We start from the raw sequence: 5,539 nt of genomic DNA on the forward strand, positions 1-5,539 counted from the left end.
AAATTTGATAAATAAACCTTTCAAAAATCATACAAAAAATTTTGTAAAGCATTTCTTAGTACAACAAATATTTTCCTCTTTTTAAGAACAGTTTACAATTTATCACAAAACCTTCATGAACCTAATTGACAAAAGTACAAGACCTAAAACCCAAGATCTTTTCACATTTAGCCATAAGCTTCCTTTTAAATACTTTTGTAAATGCTTTATTCATAGCGAAAACCAATTTTAGTTAAAACTTCTTTCTTAACAACAGAAATGAACTTTTAATCTACTTGATACATCCTTAGATGGAACAGGCTTAAGAATCACAAACCAATTCATTTTTGACAATGCAATTTCTAAATGTGAAATAACAATATCTTTCTGCTTGATTCTGATAGGAAGAGTAGTCTCAGATGCTGCCTATTATACCTTCAGGACAGATTTTTTTTTATTATAACCTTTGGATTAAATGTGTGGGCATAACAGAGAGCATCAGCTAATATGAGCGTCCCCTCTGCATCTGTATTATCAACTTGTATTGTTTTCCCATTCTTTGCCCTAACAACATCTCCTGGTTTGTTTGCCTTCCCACTGGGCATATTTTCACAAAGATTAAGTGGTAACTTTAGAGTTGCCGCTGTGATGATGGTTGAACATATAGTTGCTGCCCCTCCCGTGTCAGCTCTCATAAGATCCATGTTTGCACAAGGTTTGATTGCGATTCCACCACTATCAAAAGTAATTCCTTTCCCAACAAACACCAATGGGGATTCATTTGCATTTGGACTGCCAGTATAGCGGATTTCTAAGAAAACTGGTGGTTCATCGGAACCTCTTGCAACGCTTAGGAAGGCTCCCATTCCTTGATCCTCAATCCAAGATTTGGTCCTTATGTGGACTGTTGTGCTGGCACTCACACTTCTGAGTCTCTCCTCAATGATTTCTGCAAATTTGGCTGGAGTCATTTTGTTGGCTGGTGCTTCCAGCAAGTGTCGGGCTAGGTTCTGCAAACACAACTTCTTTCTACCAGGTTCATCGTCACCACTTCCATAGAGTTGAGCAGAAACCACAGTCTTCTTTTTTTGCTTTAGCTCATCAAATTTATAGAGACCAAGAACAGCTCCTTCTGCAGCAGCCTGAGCATCTCCACAGGAATAGACTTCCACAGAAGCAATTTTCAGGTCCTGGATTTGCCTGCATGCAGCTACAGCAGCGACTCAGATGTTTTCTTTGCCTTCATTCCAGTTTTCCATTCATCTATTCCAGACGTCTTTTTACCCAGGCCAGCTACAACAACACTGGGGAAGTCCTGATGAAGACCATAAAAATACACGGGTTTTGCCTGCCTTCAGTGGAGGTCCAGATAGGGCCAAAAGTTCTCTAAGTTTTCCAGAAACAAGTTGATCAAATTTGTCTCCGGCGCTTGTAAACTGAAGGGCATCTTCATCCTTTTCTTTGGCATAGATGCCTAAAACAAGACCCTTGGTCATGGCTCGGCTCCGGCGAAGGGAGGACGACGCGGAAAAGCCCCTGCACGCAAGGAACTTCCCTCCCGGGCTCCAGACGCCGGGTCGCCTCAGTGCAGCGAGGGCAGCATTTTGTTGGGGCGGCAGGGGCCACCCTTCGGCGGGCGCGTGGAGCGGATGGAGGGGGCTGGCCCCTTCAGGACAGATTTTAAGTTGAAACCATATCAAACCTAGATTTATATTAAAAAAAAACCCAAAACATTTTAGCCCTCTTTCATCTCCCTCCCCTCTCAAGTCCCGCAGCATCCTCAGGGTCTCACTCCAACCTTTAAATCATATGGGAGGTGGGGGGGTAACTTTCCCTTTGTCCACGTAGCCTAAGCACGGGGACAGAGTTAATACTTCTGAAAGAAATCTCATCAAAATTATAAAGTGTATTTGCAATTTTTACACACATAGCCTTTTGGTGTCAAATATATTTATCTAATTTAAACATAAATTACACATTTTAGCTTTTAGATCTCATTAAATCAAAATTCAACTTTTTACTCCAGTCTGCCTGTCTTTTACTCTGCTAGTTTCCATTACCGATCCTTCTTCAAGTAAGGTAGAGAATTGCCTGCCACTCCCATATAATTAAAAAAACCTCCTTACCCAGGCAAAAGGGACTAAATAATTTAATAATACTTACAAATCACAGCAAACAATTTTTAAATCCAATAATCTTCCATAACTTCTGTCTGTTGGTTCCCTAATCAAGCTAAGCATTTTCTTAAGTGGGAAAAGGGAGGAGGGAGCACAAAGCCTAAACACATCCCACCCATAGTCCTCCCTTCCTTTTGTATTTTAGAGGAACCAAATACTCACTATTTCTTCCTTAAAAAGAAACTTGGAGGTTAAAACCCTAACCATTTAACTTCACAATTTAACTAATAGAGCCACTATACAAGTGCTCTGCAAAGTATCACAAATTTTCCTTTTCAACTTCAAAAACTGGCCAGGCATTGGTAACAAATTGTAGTTTAATGTTCTTGGGTTTGGGGACAGCATTCCTAATGCCAGTGATAATTAACTCTCTCAAGTCCTGCATATGGATTCTATGGGCTTCATTATTATGGTCCCACCGGGAGTCCTGAGTTGGGTAGTTCTGGTCAGCTGGCACCACCCTGGCCACAGGTGGGTGCCAGCGTTCCCATTCTATCATAGCAGCCCTTCTTATCATGTCCCTTTCTTCTTGAGAGAATAAGATATTTAAGACATTCATTAATTCATTCCCCGTATATATTTATTAGGTCCCCAAAACTGATCTAGTTGCTCTGATAAGCCTTGTGGGTCTGTCATTAGGGCTTTCATTTCTTTTTTGAAAAAGAAATGCACTAAGAAGTGTATTAATATAAATCAAGGCTCCTTGAGCTTTTTTTGGTTTCATTTTCAAGGGTAAATTTTCCTGATTTTTAAAAATTTGTCCCATTTCTCTGAACAGAGGACTATGTAGCTCACTAGAACTGTGTAAGTCCTTCTCCCCTTTTTCTTTAGGTTCAGAGGAGTGGGGAGAAAGTGGAGCCACCAAGCCCACTGCATAGGGAGGAGGGAGTGAGAGAAGCTGATCCTTTCTCCTCTTCCTCCCTGTTTCCCTTTCAGTACCATCTGCTGGGCTTCTGGCATCCAAAGGGCAGCATAAGTGCCTTCCTCTGAATTAAAGGGGTTTTTAGCATTTACACACAGATTCAACTTTTAGACATACCCAATCTTCTAAAGACCCATATTTGGGCTATATTACTCCTCCTACATCTACTCCACCCCAGATAAAACAAAAATATCATCTTTTTTTTCTTTTCCCCTACATCTTGGTTACTTCATTCCAATTCTAAAGTCTATTTCCCAAGGGGCTATTTACCGGTATATCAATATCATTCAAATTTTTGCTCCAAAGTGACAGGCTTAGACTGCTCTTTTCCCATTGGACTTACCAAGTCCCTCACAAGAGCCACGAAGGTTTTTCTTTCTCTGAAGACAAAAACCTTCCAGGAGAGGTCGCCCTTACTCCCAACAGTCCCCGGGAAGCCCCTCAGCAGTGTCCTTCCATTGAGGTTTTCCTTAATCCTTTCCCTAGATTCCAAAAATTTAGATGGAAGCCCTCGCTGACTCCCCAAGTCTGAGACTCAACGAATAAACCTCCAGACCCCTCAGTGCTTACCTCCGGGCTATGCATGCACAACTTTCAATGCCTGTCTCCTTCACCGACGTGCCGGAGTTTGCTTTCATCTCTTCACCTCACTTATTTGGAGCCTTTACCCTTTTTCTTACTTTTTTACTTTTTTTGTTTTCTGTCTGTTCCTCTGAGTACCTCTTTGTCTCCAGGGTTTTTGCCCCCTCAGGGCAGGAATTCCTCCCCCTTAGGTCAGGGACTATCAGAGAAAGCTTTCTGAAAGGCTCCTGCCCCTGAGCCAAATGGGAAGGAGTTGCCACTAGAGGGCATTCCCGTCCAATGCACCAACTTTGTGGGATAAAAAGACCCTTACTCAAAATTTTAAATAAATGAAGAGGCTTCTCAATAATAAGAAAGAAAAAGATTTATTACAATTCTTGAGAAAGGGACATCCTTCCACCAGGTAGGGGGAACCTGATGGAGGGAGGCAACTTACAGAAATTGAAGCACAATTTTTATACCCTAACACAAAGAATCCCACCTTCCCACTATCCCACCTCTCCATTGGCTGGGAGGCGGGCTCACAATCTAAGTACGAAAAACTAGACAAACCCTGGGAAATCTTCACCTATCCCAACACAATTACCTCATCTAATATCTAACTTAACTGCTGATGTGGCTTTAGAAAAAAGGGGAGGGGGAGAAGCAGGAGCTGGTAGCATTGATGTGGCAACAGTACAAAGGGGAGATTTGAGTGACTTCCAAGTTTTGGCTACAGCCCACAGCACTTTCACAAAGAAAGCTGGTAGCTGGTAAGGGGGTGGGGGTGGGGGGGTAGGGCAACTGACTGTCCACAAGCCTTGGATACCTGAAACTCAGGTATCCAGGGAGAGAAGCCTTATGGAAGAGAAATTTTATTTAGAAAATCCAATATTCCCCATATTTTTATTATGAAAAGTCTTCACAATCTCTTCATCTCACTCACCAACATACACAGAGGAGCCTGCTACCACAGGTTCTTTGATCTGCTTCTCTAAAAGGAAAGGCAACCTTTGAGGGGTTAACAATCACTTTAATCAAGCACAGGTATCAGAGAAAAATCAAAACTTCAGAGAAAATAGAGAAATCAAAAGTCAATAGAGTTTCTAAAATGTCTGACCATTACATACATACCAAGTTACCAAAGAGGGAAGTACCAATGTCAGGGTTTTAGCTGGGGTGTTCCTTAGTGGCTTCCCAGAGTCTCTCTGGCAAAAGACAGACTTCAAGTCAGTAAACCCCAAAGTCTTCATACACTTTTTAGAGCCAGAGGGCATCAAATCCCTGGAGAACCACTGCCTCATTAACAAAAGGCATGGTCCTTCCTACTAATCTTCCCAGGCCCCCAAAAGGGTGGGAGAGATCCTCCTTAATTACATTTTTCAGAGGGACTTTTGTTGGGGTAACGGCCGGCTCAGTGAAGAGACCCCCGACCAGCAGGACGTCTCGAATCTCAGGCACGCAGTGATGAGGCGGGAGACAGAGATGTTGCAAGCTCCATTTATTATTAGCAAGTACAAGCCTTATATACTGTTCAGCCATAAGTTCCATACTCACGGCAAGCTCGTGCTGTGATTACTTTCACCAATCCTCTTTCATTAACAAACGCCTGTCCCAATGACTGCCTCAGGATGTTTGTCAAATACTAAGATGTTTACCTAAGACCCGAAAGCCTTGGGGCTATTGTATGAGATCCAGAGGGCCAAACCAACAACCTTTGCTCCATTTGCACAATAGAGTGGGCTTATCAGGCCATCACGTGCTCCTGAAACCGTAGTGGCCCTCTACAATTCCCTACACACTTTTAGTAAAACAAAAACAGCAACAGATCCTAATTTGATTGCCTTTACATCACACTCTTCCAGGATCCTTGGCCTTACAATTACTAAATGGCCATGGA

General features: G+C 42.4%; 1 pseudogene; it reads right to left on the bottom strand.

The window, feature by feature from the left end:
• Positions 1 to 331: 331 nt before the first annotated feature.
• LOC140508310 (cytosol aminopeptidase pseudogene) lies at positions 332 to 2,188 on the bottom strand (annotated as a pseudogene).
• Positions 2,189 to 5,539: the final 3,351 nt, after the last annotated feature.

Source organism: Notamacropus eugenii, chromosome 5, assembly GCF_028372415.1.
Source record: "Notamacropus eugenii isolate mMacEug1 chromosome 5, mMacEug1.pri_v2, whole genome shotgun sequence".
Classification (NCBI taxonomy): Eukaryota; Metazoa; Chordata; class Mammalia; order Diprotodontia; family Macropodidae; genus Notamacropus; species Notamacropus eugenii.